This window comes from Schistocerca americana, chromosome 2, assembly GCF_021461395.2.
Source record: "Schistocerca americana isolate TAMUIC-IGC-003095 chromosome 2, iqSchAmer2.1, whole genome shotgun sequence".
Lineage (NCBI taxonomy): Eukaryota > Metazoa > Arthropoda > Insecta > Orthoptera > Acrididae > Schistocerca > Schistocerca americana.
The window spans coordinates 899,105,440-899,123,058 of record NC_060120.1 but is presented as its reverse complement, the minus strand read 5'-3'; positions in this window follow the sequence as shown (position 1 = coordinate 899,123,058).

Sequence of the window (17,619 nt, the reverse complement as noted above, 5' to 3'; positions counted from 1 at the left end):
AAGATGGCCACGTCGTTTTCTAAGGAAAAATTTCGGTACTTGCCTTAAGTGATTGAGGGAAATCATTAGAAACCAGAATCTGGATGCCTGGAAGAGGATCTGAAAGCTGTCTTCCGGAATTCGAATCCAGCGCGGTAATCACAGTGCCGCCGACCCGACTCATCAGCACTCACGACCAGAGTCTGGAGCCAAGTCGCAAGCAAAAGTCATCCAGCACAAGTGTAACAGGGAGGTCTAGGCAGCAGTCTTCAACAGGAAGATTAGGTGCCTCCCTGTCTATTCTCGTAGCTTTCGCACGACGCTACTTACATTCGCTTGGCCTGGATGTGTTTTCAGTTCGACCAACAGAATTATATATTGACAATAGCCGTCACGTTATGGACAGTCCCCCTTTTCACTCCACATTTGTTTGTGAAATATTACTTCAAAATGTACCTTACAGCAGAAAACAGTTTTCACCGAAATTTTTTCCGAAGATCAATACACTTCGATGCAAGATCTGGAGTAATAAAGTTTCCAGCCCAGGCTTCTAGCCTGGAACGTTTGTGGTAAGCTATTTCCTGTTTCCACCAGTGATGTCACGTGTACAAATCTCTCATTGGATACAACGGGGCTTTAACGGCGCCCTTGCTATCCTAGCCTGGCGAGATTCGTCTTTCTCTTGAGTTATAAATCTCCCTCGCTACAGAGACATCTGTGTATTATCCCAGCAACACACCCAGCGAATCCAACTCATCACGTGTGATCTACCTTATTTCACTCTGTAGTAAAGGTGTAAAATAATTTTTCTTCTCTGAAAAGAAATTATTCACTTGCCATTATTATTTCTGAAATTGCAAACCAAATAGGACATGTAAAAGTCTTCATAGTTACGCGCATCAGAACGGCAGTAAGTGCTTTAACATAGAAAAGGATATAATCCATTACAACACGAGCATAACCCGTTAAAACAGCAGATAACAACTGATCGTCATGTAGTGAACACATCTATCAATTGATTTTTCCGATAATGAAGCAACGCTGATTTGAAACATTCAGCGTTCATTAGTCTTACTAGTGACCATGCTTTTGAGATGGCTTCATTGTTGTTCACCTGTTCTCACAAACGTGATTTTGCTATGTGGAACAGGTACATATTTTTTCCGTGTTCTAATATCAGCCATCGAGATTATAGAAGTTCGAGGAAAGGATCGCACGTGACATGAATGGTGAAAGAAACTCGTCAAAACTTGTTGCAGCCATCAGTTAGACAAAACACGGAAAACATTAAAAGGGCTACTGTGTATCGGAATGGATGTTTCCGAGTAATGATTAGTGACGTGCCAGCTCCCTCAAGTGAAGGTAAAAATGCACGAAAAAAGGTCACACCTAAAAATAGAAATTTTTAGACATGTTTTCTCGTAGCAGGAAACTGCACTGCAAGTTTATCGCAAATTTAATACCTTTAGGAACAAGACAGACGTGCTGTAATTCCACCCATTGCAGCGCTGTTCTTAGAGTGCATTTATACTGTGACTTCATTCACATGGGCACTCCAGTAACAAATATATGCTAAACATAACACTGCACTATCTCAGAACTGTAACAAGAATTACTTGTCTCCTAACAATTTATAGTACGCTGCTTGTGGTCTCGCGGTGGCGTTCTCGCTTCCCGAGCACGCGGTCCCGGGTTCAATTCCCCGCGGGGCCAAGGATTTTCCCTGCCTCGAGATGACTGGGTATTTTTGTGTCGTCTTCATCATCATCATTCATCCCCATTTCGGTCGGAGGAAGACAAGCAAATCACCTCCACTAGGACCTTGCCTAGTAAGGCGGTGCGGGTCTCCCTCATCGTTCCCCTACGCTCTGTCAAAGAGTATGAGACTTCATCATTCATCACTTTAATTTAAAGCCTGTAGCAAAAAATTTCTTACTTCAAATATATAACACTTTATACCATTTGTGGACTTTTATTACGGCGTCTCTCTGAAATCAAAAGAAATCAAATTTAAATTAGTTGAAATTATAACTGTAGCCAATGTCAAACTTACATTTCTGCCAGTTGTAAATATACAACTGATATTGCTAATATTGGAACCACACCACAATCATCGTAGCGCCCTTGTCTTGCAGACAAATAGTCCAACAAGCACAGCACAGCCTCTACCGCAAACAGTTGCCTTTAATTAATGTTTAGAACTTCTGCCTTTGGTAAATACTTTGCCCTCTACTCTGCGTCAACGTCCCAGTAGCTTTTTTTCTTTTTTTTGTTTTTAATTCGGTTCAAAATGGCTCTGAGCACTATGGGCCTTCACATCTTAGGCCATCAGTCCCCTAGAACTTAGAACTACTTATACCTAACTAACCTAAGGACATCACACACATCCATGCCCGAGGCAGGAGTCGAACCTGCGACCGTAGTAGTCCCGCGGTTCCGGACTGCAGCGCCTAGAACCGCACGGCCACCGCGGCCGGCTTTTTAATTCGGTTTATTGGCTTTCAGGACATGGCCATACAGTGGAATGTCATTTCTGACGATACGAACTGAAGGACTGTTCCCCGAGCGAAGAAAATCTCCGACCCGGACGAGAATCGAACCCAGGCTCCTTCGGCTAGCAACCTAAGGCGCTGCTCGCGTAGCTACCGGGGCAGACAGCTGGCAGCTGGTAGCCTTTAAATCTTGTGAGAATACCGCATCTCCATCATATCCAGCTTTCAAGAGTCAAACAAGCAATAGTTATTTATTCGCGTTTGTATTTAAAGTACGGACGAGTTCGGAAATGGGAATTTCCTGGAACTATCGTCATAACACATACGAACTGTCTGATACCGAATAATTTAAGTCATCAATGAGACAGCTCTTCACAAAAAGTTCATACATCAAAGGCAACTACCAGTGAGCGTTTCTAATGCACAAAAATATTTTAAAAAACTGGAAATGCTCACGGAATGAGCCGTTCGTGTGCAGCAAAGTACAGCAGAACAATAAATTTTGCTAACACGGAGTTGTTCCATTGCACGCGCTCTGCGTTACTCATCCAATAACGTGACTCCTTGAAGTAACCACGATGTCTGACTGCTCGCAGTAGAAAGGTCACACACAGGCATCTCATAAAACGCCCAAGCAGAGCGGTTACTAGGTAACATGCAATTTCCTTACATCGACTTATTTTTGGGAACACACTAGTGTTTTTTGACGTAACAGACATTCAAGGTCAAGTAGCAGATTCTGTTTGCACGGTTCGCGCCGCCTGCTCATGTCCTTGAGCTGCATTTACCAAGGTGCACTACACTGCTCGTCAAGTGAAACGAACAGTGCACACACAATGAAGCATCTTAGCATCTAGTGGCCATTGTTTCAGGGTGAATGTTGACGAGAGATTATGAGTAATGTCCTTGGATTTGGCTTTCAGTTATTGCATAAGCTAGTGGTTCGCTGCCCTCTAGTCATTTTATTCCTCTGTGTCTGCCACTTATCGCAATACCAACAAGTCCCGCGTGATGTTAAGACTTTATCTTGCCTGCAGCGTTGACAACTGTGTTTTGCGAAAGTCAAAAAAGGTTTCTTGTAGAATATCGTCTCAATATAACTATTTCCCATACTGATAAAACGTTCCACCGTTTCTATGGATATACAGCTATAAAATAACTTCGAATTACTTGCTCATCTACGTCTACATCTGCAGACATATTCTGCAAGCCATGGTGCGTGATGGAGGGTACCCTGTATCATTACTAGTCTATTTCCACGTTTCTTGTAGTGGCATTTTCGCAGCAGCTGTATATAAATTGCAGTTGTTTCAAAGAAAAAGCCTTTTTTTTCATGCTGCAGATCGAAATGTTTATTTTTATTTATGCACCCAGACGCGTTTCGCCCTTTTTTGCACGGCATCTTCAGTGGGTGTCATGAAATATTACATGATTTGTCCATTTTTATATATAGGTTATCGTTTCACATCTAGGTTATAGATTTAAAAACATTTCCTTAACTTTTTTTATGAAATGGAAAGGTACTTACAGGTAACTTCTAATTCACTGCATCTGAGCAAACTGCTTTTTCTCATCTGACAACCAGGTGGATATCTTACAGTTCACTTTCAGTTCACTGTTTAAGTTACACATCACTGTAACTGCCATCTTTTTAATACCGAGTTTCATCTGTTTTTCTAAGTGTTGCCAGCTTTCCAGTTTTCTGCATTCAACTGTTTTGTGTGTGTGTGTGTGTGTGTGTGTGTGTGTGTGTGTGTGAGAGAGAGAGAGAGAGAGAGAGAGAGAGAGAGATTTTTTTAATAAAATAAAAATTATTTATTTTATTTTTATTACGTTATTTATTCTTGAAAATAATAATGATTATTATGTAGTCACCAAATTAAACAGAAAAATTAGAAAACAAATACAGTCAGTGAACAAAGTACATAAACACCCAAAAACAACACTACAAAAACGGGCACAAACAGTGACAGAACAATATCGACACAAAGAATACAGGAAAACAAGAAAGAAGATTCAAGATGACACACAATGACATACAAGCACAAACTCACACATAAAATAACAATCATTTTCAAAAGACAAGGGATAAACACAGCATTCAAAACAGACAATTCAATCCAAAGGCACAATAACAAAAACACAGAAATATACCAAAAAGCAGTAATATACCAAGATCAGTGCAACACATGTCATGGAAGGTATATAGGACAAAGCAGCAGAGCATTTGACAGCCGGTACAAAGAACATATCAAAGCATGGCAATATGGAACGAGCCACTCAACTTTTGCAGAACATTTGACAGAAAACAACAACAACAAACCTACTACAAGAGAAAATGATATGAAAAAATTAAAATAAATAATGAAAGACATCTCCTAACACTACAGGAAAATTATCATATATACAAAACAAAGGCTGTAAACAAAGAATTACTTAATGACCAAGTAAATATGACTAACAACTCACTGTTTACATTGATTGATCATATAATAGACAGAAATCCCAACAAATGATTACACATCTGATTCCTCTCATAAATTTATACTGGAAAATATAACAATAATAATAATTATTATTATTTTTAAGAATAAATAAATGAATAAAAATAGTAATAAAAATAAAATAAACAATTTTTATTTTATTAAAAAAATCTCTCTCCCTCTCTCTCTCTCTCTCTCTCTCTCTCTCACACACACACACACACACACACACACACACACACACACACACATTCACAAAACAGTTGAATGCAGAAAACTGAGAATGTTGGCAACACTTAGAAAAACAGATGAAACTCTGTATTAAAAAGATGGCAGTTACAGTGATGTGTAACGTAAACAGTGAACTGAAAGTGAACTGGCAGATATCCACCTGGTTGCCAGATGAGAAAAAGCAATTTGCTTGGATGCAATGAGTTAGAAGTTACCTGTAAGTGCCTTTCCATTTCATAAAAAAAATTAAGGAAATGTTTTTAAATCTATAACCTAGATGTGAAACGATAACCTATGTATAAAAATGGACAAATCATGTAATATTTCAGGACACCCACTGAAGATGCTCTGCAAAAATGGCGAAAAGCGCCTGGGTGCATAAATAAAAATAAAAATTTCGATGTGCAGCATGCGAAAAAGGCATTTTATTTGAAACAACTGCAATTTGTAGTCTCTTTACTCTACCACTCGGAGATACAGCGAGGGAAAAACCCCTGTCCTTACGCCTCGACATGAGCCCTGATTACTCGTATCTTACCTTCGTAGTCCTCACGTGAAATTTGTGTTGGCGTCTGCAGGATTGTTCTGCTGTCAGATTCAAATGTCGGTCCTCTAAATTCTCTCAAAAGTATTTCTCGAAAAGATGGTCGCCTTCCCTCCAGTGAGTCTCATTTGAATTCCCGAAGCGTCTCCGTAACACTTCGTGTTGGTCGAACTTGCCGGTAACAAATCTAACAGCCCGCCTCAGAGCTGCTTCGATGTCTTCCTTCAAGCGCCGGCAGGAGTGGCCGAGCGGTTCTAAGCGCTTCAGTGTGGAACCGCGCGACCGCTACGGTCGGAGGTTCGAATCCTGCCTCGGGCATGGATGTGTGTGATGTCCTTAGGTTAGTTAGGTTTCAGTAGTTCTAAGCTCTAGGGGACTGATGACCTCAGAAGTTAAGTCCCATAGTGCTCAGAGCTATTTGAACCATTTTCTTCCTTCAAGCCGGCCTGGTTCGGATCCAAAACACTCGAGCAGTACTCGAGAAAAGGCCGCACCAGTATCCTATATGCGCTCTCGTTTACGGATGAACCACAGTTTCCTAAAATTCTCCCGATAAACCGAAGTTGACCAATCGCCTTCCCTACCACCGTGCTCACATGCACGTTCCATTTCATGTCGCTTTGCAGTGTTACGCTCAAATATTTAAATGACGTAACTGCGTCAAAAGGGACTCAACTAATGGTGCATGCGAAGAGATAGCTGTCATTCATCACAGCAACTTTGTCTAGGTCATCTTGTTTCCTCCAACAGTTACTCAATTTAGACGCCTGCCCGCAAGCACAGCATCATCAGCGAACATCCGCAGATTGCTGCCCACTACGTCCGCCAGATCATTTACGTGTATAAAAATAATGACGGTCCTATCATGCTTCCCTGGGGCATTCCTGGCGATACCCTTGTCTCTGATGAACACTCGCCATCCTGGACAACATACTGGGTTCTATTTCTTAAGAAGTCTTCGAGCCACTCACATAATTGGGAACCTATCCGGTATGTTCGTACCTTCGTTAACTGTCTGCAGTGGGGTACCGTACCAAATGCTTTTCGGAAATCTAGAAACATGGAATCTGCCTGTTGCCCTTCATCCGTAGTTCGCAACAGATCATCTGAGAACAGGGCAAGCTGAGTCTCGCACGAGCGATGCTTTCTAAACATCGTACTGCTTCGTGTATATCAGCTTTTTGGTCTCTAAGAAGTTTATTATATTCGAACTGAGAATATGCTTCATAATTCTACATAAAACCAAAGTTAAGGGTATTGGTCTGTAATTTTTCGGGTCTCTTCTTTAACCTTTCTTATATACAGGAGACAACTGCGCTGTCTTTGAGTAGCTTGGAGCTGTGCGCTGGGCGAGAGATTCGCGATAAATAGAAGCTAAGTAAGGGCTCAATGCCGTGGAGTGCTCATTGTAAAACCGAACTGGGATTCCATCCGGACCTGGTGATTTATTTATTTTCAACTCTTCCAGTTGTTTCACTACACCAGCGATGCTTATTATTGTGTTGTCCCTACGGAAGTCTGTACGATCGTCAAACGACGGTATGTTTGTACGAGTCTCCTGCGTGAACGATTACTTAAATGCGGACTTCAAAACTTTGGATTTGTTTTTGCTACCTTCATCTGCCACACCAGACTGGTCAACGAGTGACTACACTCCTGGCCATTAAAATTGCTACACCAAGAAGAAATGCAGATGACAAACGGGTATTCATTGGACAAATATGTTATAATAGAACTGACATGTGACTACAAATGGTTCAAATGGCTCTGAGCACTATGGGACTTAACATCTAAGGTCATCAGTCCCCTAGAACATAGAACTACTTAAACCTATATAACCTAAGGACATCACACACATCCATGCCCGAGGCAGGATTCGAATCTGCGACTGTAGCGGTCGCGCGGTTCCAGACTGTAGCGCCTAGAACCGCTCGGCCACTCCGGCCGGCTATGTGATTACATTTTCACGCAATCAGTACCCAGAACAACCACCACTGGTCGTAATAACGGCCTTGATACACCTGGGCACTGAGTCAGACAGAGCTTGGATGGCGTGCACAGGTACAGCTGCCCATGCAGCTTCAACACGATACCACAGTTCATCAAGAGTAGTGACTGGCGTATTGTGACGAGCCAGTTGCTAGGTCACCATTCACCAGACGTTTTCAATTGGGGATAGATCTGGAGAATGTACTGGCCAGGGCAGCAGTCGAACATTTTCTGTATGCAGAAAGGCCCGTAAAGGACCTGCAAGTTGCGGTCGTGTATTATCCTGCTGAAATTTAGGGTTTCGCAGGGATCGAATTAATGGCACAGCCACGGGTCGTAACACATCTGAAATGTAACGTCCACTGTTCAAAGTGCCGTCAATGCGAACAAGAGGTGACCGAGACGTGTAACTAATGGCACCCCATACCATTACGCCGGGTGATACGCCAGTATAGCGATGAGGAATACACGCTGCCAATGTTCGTTCACCGCGATGTCACCAAACGGTGATGCGACCATCATGATGCTGTAAACAGAACCTGGATTCATCCGAACAAGTGACATTTTGCCATTCATGCAGCCAGGTTCGTCATTGAGTACACCATCGCAGGCGCTCCTGTCTGTGATGCAGCGTCAAGGGTAACCGCAACCATGATCTCCGAGCTGATACTCCATGCTGCTGCAAACGTCGTCGAACTGTTCGTGCAGATGGTCGTTGTCTTGCAGACGTCCCCATCTGTTGACTCAGGGATCGAGACGTGGCTGCACGATCCGTTACAGTCATGCGGATAAGATGACTGTCATCTAGACTGCTAGTGATAAGAGGCCGTTGGGATCCATCACGGGGTTCCGTATTACGCTCCAGAACCCACCGATTCCATATTCTGCTAACAGTCATTGGATCTCGACCAATGCGAGCAGTATTGTCGCGATACGATAAACCGCAATCGCGATAGGCTTCAATCCGACCTTTATCAAAGTCGGAAACGTGATGGTAAGAATTTCTCCTCCTTACACGAGGCATCACGACAACGTTTCACCAGGCAACGCCGGTCAACTGCTGTTTGTGTATGAGAAATCGGTTGGAAACTTTCCTCATGTCAGCACGTTGTAGGTGTCGCCACCGGCGCCAACCTTGTGTAAATGCTCTGAAAAGCTAATCATTTGCATATCACAGCATCTTCTTCCTGTTGTAACCTCTCCACACAAAAAATCTTAAAAGTCAATAAATGTGTAATTGTAACCTCCCAGCAAGAATATAAAAGTCAATGTTAAGTGAAATGTTATATTCCCACAAAACTGCATAATAAAAGTGAACCAAGCGGAACCTGCTTGCAAAATTAAGAATAATAATGGCCCAAATGTAAACTCCCCACAAACATTAACTAATGAAGATTGCTCATTAAACCCACAATAAAGTTAATTAAATAATGAAGCATAAACTATGTGTAACATCTGAACACAAATAATTAAACCTGACAAATTTTATAAGGGCAGCGGCGCTGACCTTCGGCCCTGTGCAATAATTAAACCTGAACACAAAAACCAAAATTCTTACATCAGTAAACTCCATCAATATCTGCTCTTATTTTTCGGCACAGCTCCGTGCAATGCTGGCCCATGTTTAATGTTAATTCTTGGAGGGAATGCATAGGAAGTATTACTTGACTTGAAATGAATCTTTTTGTTTAAAACAGTTACTTTATAAGAAAATTATTATTGGGGCAATTCTTGAACAAATTAATTACAATTAACATATGTCATTAGCTGAGCGCAATGCTGCTTCATTACCTTCTAAAACAATATACCTCGTCCTGAATCGTGACCAGAGATGGAAGGAGAGCACGCCGCCGACGCATGCCGACGGCCGCTCAGTACAACCGTCCACTCGCTACAACTACTGCCGACTGAGTCCCACTCGCAACTGACTACTACTGCAGACAGAGCAACTCGCAACTGACTACTCGCAACTGAACACTCGCGCGGTCAAGCGCAGACTAGCAACGATAAATAACTCTCTGGTCAGAGATTCTGTCGTGCCTCGCCATCGCTGGTAATGAATACGTACGCGTTTCACTGTAGGTTACATTTCGCGTCTGTAGCACGTCTTCTTCGTGGTGTAGCAATTTTAATGGCCAGTATTGTAGATGGATGCCCTAGACCCACTTAGCGATTTTACTTAGGACCAGAATTTTCTCGAGTTTTCGGCCAGTTATTTTGCTATGATTGTTGTTGGTATAGTATGCTTCGCCCATGGATCTTTTCACAGATGCACGAATCTCTACTAACTTTTGCCTGTCGTCATTTGCGTGTTCTCTTTTGAACCGAAAGTGCAACGGCCTTCGCTTCCTCAGCACATGAGGGAAACGCTTTGATCGTCGTCGAAATATCATACACATAAACGTGATGAATAACTTTGCTGAACACGCAAAAGCACATCATTACTAATAATAGTATATACTGTGTGTCCCAAAAAGAATGACCCAATTTTAACTTGTAATAATATTGAGACAAATGTCACTAGGTAACTGCAACAGCGCTAGATGTAACCGGCATGGTCTACAGTTTCAGAAAAATCTGCTAGATGACCTGGAGCGTGCAGCCAGATCGCGCAATATGGCGTCCGCACAACAGAAGGCGTATTGTGTTATTGAATTTAGTCGTACTCAATCAGTGATCGCAGTTCAGCGGGCGTTTCATATTCGATTTCGTGCTAAACCACCATCACCAAAGAACATTTGACAGTGGTATAAACAGTTTGAAGAAACATAATGTCTCTGTAAAGGCAAAAGTCTTGGCCGGCCACGCGTTCCTGAACAAACAGTGAAATAAATCCGACGAGCATTTGAGTGGAGCCACCGCAAGTCTACGCGAGAAGTCTGCGCGTCGTGCTGGTAGGCAACTTGCGTTACCGCGAATGACAGTGTGGCGTCGTTTAGCCCTCAAACCATATCGATTACAACTGGTTCAAGCTCTTCAAGATACTGACAAAGTGAAGTGGGTGGACTTAAGCAATGCTATTCTAGAGGACATGGAAGATGACACTTTTATGTCACGGTTGGTATTCAGCGATGAAGCAACTTTCCATATTAGCGGTAAGGTTCCATCATAATGTGCATATATGGGGACTCGAAAATCCCTATGAAACAATTGAACACGAATGTGATTCACCAAAAGTGAATTTTTTTGTACTGTTTCGCAAAGCAAGGTTTATGGACCCTACTTTTTTGAGGAAGAAACCGTAACGGGACAATCATATTTTGCAATGCTACGGAACTGGTTATTCCCACAATTTGACTCTGACAATATCATCTATCAGCAATATGGAGCACCACCGCGATGGCACAACAGCATGCGCAGTTTCCTCAATGCCAATGTGCCTCAACTTTGGATAGGGAGTACAGGACTGCGAGACCAGGCTTTACACTCTCGGCCTCCTAGGTCCCGTGACTTAACACCATGTAATTTCTTTCTGTGTTTACGTTCCTCTCTTACCTCATGACATTGATGAACTAAAAACAAGAATATCAGTTGCTGTAGCTTCAGTGACGGAAGATACCTTACATTCCGTTTGGGATGAATTCGGATATTGGCTAGATGTCGTCCGTGCAGCCAATGGAGGATATATTGAGACATTTATGATAGATTTTTATAAACATCTGTCTTTTCTGGCCGCGCGGGATTAGCCGAGGAGTCTGGGGCGCTGCAGTCATGAACTGTGCGGGTGGTCCCGGCGGAGGTTCGAGTCCTCCCTCGGGCGTGGGTTTTTGTTTGTCCTTAGGATAATTTAGGTTAAGTAGTGTGTAAGCTTAGGGGCTCATGACCTTAGCAGTTAAGTCCCATAAGATTTCACACACATTTGACATTTGTCTTTTCTGAGTAATTTAGTAAGCAATTTGTTGGTGTTAAACTCATCTTCCTAATAAATAATTGTATTTAAAATTGGATCATTCTTTTTGGGACACCCTGTATTTTGGATTACAGAAAATGTCATGGATGTTCACAGTGTCGATTAATGTTTGTGCAAATCTAGCTAGTTATAGATACATTTAATTATCGATGGTGGAAGTGGTTTCAGCTGTATCAAACTGAGTAGTCGATATTGAGTAAAAGCCTCTTTCAATCTCTAAACGCTTTTTTTTTTCAGTCATGCATATTGCACTTGGAACCCTGTGGAGTGATCTTCTAGCAATATTTCCACTCACAGCGAACTCGTGTACAGGATGTCTCAAACATTTTGGGACAAATTGAGTCAGGAATTAGTGGCTACATGACCAATTATATTGAGAGAGGGAACCAATGGTCCGAAATGCACATTTATCGTGTTATGGACATACACAGAGAACACGGTTTAAAAACAACGTGGGTCATAATAATTCTTCAAAGTGACAACTGCCATTCTTAATGCACACTTGGCAATGGTGCATGAAGCTTGCCACAAGCTGTCGGACACAATGGACAACTAGCACCAGGAACAGTGGTATGTGTGCAACACAGGTTAATGCGCCAATGCGATGCATGTGGTCGTCACATCAGACACATGCTATTAGCTAAGTTGTGTGCAGTATGTCTGTTTGGTGGTAAGGGGTGTACGTTGTCGCCATACAAGCATTGTGACTTTCGGTGCTCATCTGGAACAGTTACTATAAGCTACGTTGCTGTTATGCGATGTACCCTCTGTAAGTCGATATAACAATGTATGTGCACTTCCGAATACTGATTCCCTATCTCAATATAATCGGCTGTAGATCCGCTATCACCTGTTTCAATTCGACCCAAAACGTTTGAGACACTCCGTATAGAATATTGGCCCCTGCTTGTCTGTAACGGAAATTATTTAAACTTACAGCTGTCATACATTTACTGTGAATACATTCGGACTGCATTACTCACACTTCACCCAAACTAACACAGACACACACACACACACACACATTTTTCTCACTTTTCCACTGACACTCACAGGAAGCAAATCAAAGATGTGTAAAAAAGTGCTGTAAATATTTTCTGCCACTGTGGCGATTATAGATACAAAATTTTCAGTTGGAAGTTTCTATTAGTTCCTAAGAGTAACTGTACAGCTGCTACAAAATGAACCGTTGAAGTGAGTTTATTCATTAGGCAAGTTATTAGCTATTTTTAGTTAAATATCAGTCCTAAGTTTATACACTTGAAGTGTATAAAATTATGGCGGCACGCGAACAGTTTAGAAAGTTAACCGTTTCGGATATGATTCCTCACATAACATCTATTCCTAGTGCGGTCACTTACCTACTGTGAGTGTGTTATTGCACGTTGACACTGAACACAGGAGGTGGATACATTAATGTGACTAGACTGTGTATAAACATGTTTCAAGCGAGTGATAGAGGCCGTCGCTAAGCAGGCGGGTGCTGGTAATGTCGTTCTAGAGATAAATATAACTGATTCATACTTCCTGCACCATCGATAAACGAGAACCGCTACACCACCGTATTGTACTTAATGCAGTCTACTATCATCTGTTTGCACTTCCAGGCTTAACAAATTATCCAGCAGATTGTTTGGCTACAAGGTTATGAAGTATATTACTCTTTTTATAAACTTCATATAGTACTGATCATACTTCCGAAGCTTACGATTGCATTTAAGAAACAAGATAATTCCGTTTCTTTTCATCCAAGGATGTTTCAAAACTCCTTTGAAAATACTGAGGATGCTATAACATAGGCGAAATACGTTTAGGGAGAGGGGTGGTAAAGAAATATTTTTTAACATAAGGCTGGTCCACTTCAAACTGAGGAAAATGTCTGTCTACTGGATATGGCTGGATCGTGACTTCGTCTGCGAAGATGACTGGGTCATGACATCGTCAGAAAATCTTTTTCTTCTGCGACTCCATAACTTAGAAAATAAACACGTTACGTAACATCGTCATCGTCACTGAATCATCAGGCTTTTTTTTTTTTTTTTGCCTGTTACGGTGCCGCCGGCCGGTGTGGCCGAGCGGTTCTAGGCGCTTCGGCCTGGAACCGCGTGACCGCTACAGTTGAAGGTTCGAATTCTGCCTCGGGCTGGATGTGTGTGATGTCGTTAGGTTAGTTAGGTTTAAGTAGTTCTAAGTTCTAGGGGACTGATGACCTCAGATGTTAAGTCCCATAGTGCTCAGAGCCATTTGCTCCATTTGTTACGGTACCCATCGCTTGTTCTCACTTCCTTGACTTTTATCCCAACCGGCTAAAATATTCTTATCTGGAGAGGTAACCTTCTCCCATCATTCTTTAGAGATGTTCGTTCCTGCTTCTCCTGTTCTCTTGTATGTTAAATTTATTAAATTTTTTATTTACATAGTTTACACCCACATTGGAGCACTAAAATCAAAGATAACATAACAGAGTCTTAGGTCTTAGCAGTCAGCAATTTTTTCGTTTCCCAAAACATCTTCATTGTCTGTGATCTGGCTGTTCGTTCTTCTGCAGATATGACATACTTCTTCTGTTCTGATGGTTTGAATGTCAGCCGTGTGTATTTGTTCTTCAGAAGCAATTTCTCTCCTCTGTGTTGAATTTGGTGTGTGGTGATGTTCAGTTCATCCAGATCACTTTGTACTTCTTTAAACCAGATGTTTGGTTTTACTGTTCCAGAAGTAGTCAAAAAGTTGCTTCAGGATTCTAGTATTTGGTAGGCGAGATATGTGGCCGAAAAATGCAATCCTTCTTTTCTGCATTGTATCAATAATGGATTCACTTTCTTTATACACTACTGAATTGGGCAAAAATCTTCACTGCCCATTAATTTGAAGTTTCTTACTGATAATTGTTCGGAGTATTCTTCTATCAACTTTCTGCAATTTGTCAGTTGTTGCTTGAGTATTTAGTCTGAATAGTGTTTCACTTGTATATGTTGCTTCCGGTTTAACGACGGAGGAGTACTGTAGAAATTTAGCATTTATTGAGAGAGATTGTTTTTTGTAGGTTGGCCATGTGGTTCTCTGCGCTCGCTGAAGTTTTAATGTTCTACTATCTATTGATGCCCTTTCATTAACATTCCAGGTAATAATCTCACCATGATATTTAAACTTTCTTACTACTTTAATTTTTGGATCATTATGGAGTATGATACGGGATAAGTCAACTGGGAAACTGGATATCATTTCTGTTTTTCTCAAATGAAATTTGCTATCCGACTTTTGCCGCTAATCGTTATAGTTTTTCTATCTTAACCTTTGCTTCATCGATATTGTTTGCTAACAGCTCCAAATCATCTGCACAAGCAAGGCAGTTAAGTCAAATCTTTCTTCCAATCTTAATAGATGGTGGGCATATCTTGTTCCATTTACGCTTGATTTTCTCCAGCACACAACTGTACAATAATGGAGACAATCCGTCACCTCGTCGAAGGTCAGTATGGATCTCAAAAGTTTCAGAGAATTCGTTTCTGAACCTTACTCTAGCTTTAGTATTTCGAAGGGTGACTGCAACGAGGTTGACAAGTTTCTGATGTAAACCAAATTCTTTAAGAATTGACAGCAGAGATTCACGGTGTATACTATCGTATGCTTTTTTAAAATCGACAAACGTGATCACTAGTTTCTTGTCCCTGACCCTTTGATGTTTCATTATCCATTTGAGACTAATAATTTGATCAGGACAGCTTCGTGCTGGACGAAAGCCTCCTTGATATTCGCCTAGTTCACCATCAAGTTGTTCATGAATTCTGAAATATAGAACCTTGGAAAAAATTTTATAAGTAATATCCAGCAGGGATATACCCCTATAATTATCTGGATACGATCTATCTCCTTTTTTGTGTACTGGATGGATTATTGCGACATTCCATTCCTCTGGTAGCTTCTCAGTATTCCAAATGTCAGTAAGATGTTTGTGTAAGTTCAGAATAATTTGTACATTTGCATATTTCCAAAGTTCTGCCACTAGTTGGTTCTCGCCTGCTGCTTTATAATTCCGAAGTGAGTTAATCACTGCTTGTACTTCCTCTGGATGTGGTGGTATAACTCTTTCTAAATGTGTTTGGTTTCTTGGATAGGGGTCAAATTCCAAATGATGATCAGGTTCCAGGCTGTTTAGTAACCGTTTGAAATATTTAGCCAATGTCATTGAATTATCATTGTTATGTGCCACCTTTAGATTTGTATTCTTCATCATAAGAGTAGGTGGAGTGTATTTCGACGGGTACTGTTTGAATGTCTGATAGTAATCTCTTGTCTTGTGGCGATTGAAAGATCCTCGATAGATTTTAGAGAGTCCTTGTGAAATTGCCTTTTGACCCTTCTAATTTCTTTGGCGGTTGATCATCTAGCATTTATTAAATCCTCCATGGAGCTTTCAGTTCTTTTTTTGGTCATTCAACCAGGCCTTATGTGTACGTTGAATCGCTACATCGCATTCGTCATTCCACCAAGCACGTTTCTTGCGTTTCCGTACAGGAGCTACTTCTTCAGCAAAGGCTTTTAATCGACTGACAGTGGCTTCTAGATTGTCACTTAAAGGTATTCTTGATCTCTCGTTATATATCTGATTATTAATAATATAATTAGGGTCATATGTTCTCTCTGTATCTAAGTTTTGAGGTTTGCTTTTTCTTTTAGGTGTTCGTTTGATTTTAATTTTTGAAATGTAGTGGTTTAAATCAATATCGACGCCACGCAGCACCTTAACATTATAGACTACTTTATGGAATTTCTGATCCATGGCCACATTATCTATCTGGAACTCTCCTAGCTTGGCGTTAGGACATTTCCATGTCATTCACTTATGTGGTCTTCTCTTAAACCTTTTTGTCTTCAAAACCAATCCATTTATAGTACAAAATTCAATTAACCGTTCCCCGTTCTTGTTTGTAAGTTTATGCGCTGGCCATCACCCCACCACACCTCGAAATTTCTTGTCACGTCCTATCTTCGCATTACAGTCTCCAAGCAGAATTTTAATGTTAGTTTCCGGTATGGTCCTTACTACACTCCTGGAAATGGAAAAAAGAACACATTGACACCGGTGTGTCAGACCCACCATACTTGCTCCGGACACTGCGAGAGGGCTGTACAAGCAATGATCACACGCACGGCACAGCGGACACACCAGGAACCGCGGTGTTGGCCGTCGAATGGCGCTAGCTGCGCAGCATTTGTGCACCGCCGCCGTCAGTGTCAGCCAGTTTGCCGTGGCATACGGAGCTCCATCGCAGTCTTTAACACTGGTAGCATGCCGCGACAGCGTGGACGTGAACCGTATGTGCAGCTGACGGACTTTGAGCGAGGGCGTATAGTGGGCATGCGGGAGGCCAGGTGGACGTACCGCCGAATTGCTCAACACGTGGGGCGTGAGGTCTCCACAGTACATCGATGTTGTCGCCAGTGGTCGGCGGAAGGTGCACGTGCCCGTCGACCTGGGACCGGACCGCAGCGACGCACGGATGCACGCCAAGACCGTAGGATCCTACGCAGTGCCGTAGGGGACCGCACCGCCACTTCCCAGCAAATTAGGGACACTGTTGCTCCTGGGGTATCGGCGAGGACCATTCGCAACCGTCTCCATGAAGCTGGGCTACGGTCCCGCACACCGTTAGGCCGTCTTCCGCCGCAACATCGTGCAGCCCGCCTCCAGTGGTGTCGCGACAGGCGTGAATGGAGGGACGAATGGAGACGTGTCGTCTTCAGCGATGAGAGTCGCTTTTGCCTTGGTGCCAATGATGGTCGTATGCGTGTTTGGCGCCGTGCAGGTGAGCGCCACAATCAGGACTGCATACGACCGAGGCACACAGGGCCAACACCCGGCATCATGGTGTGGGGAGCGATCTCCTACACTGGCCGTACACCACTGGTGATCGTCGAGGGGACACTGAATAGTGCACGGTACATCCAAACCGTCATCGAACCCATCGTTCTACCATTCCTAGACCGGCA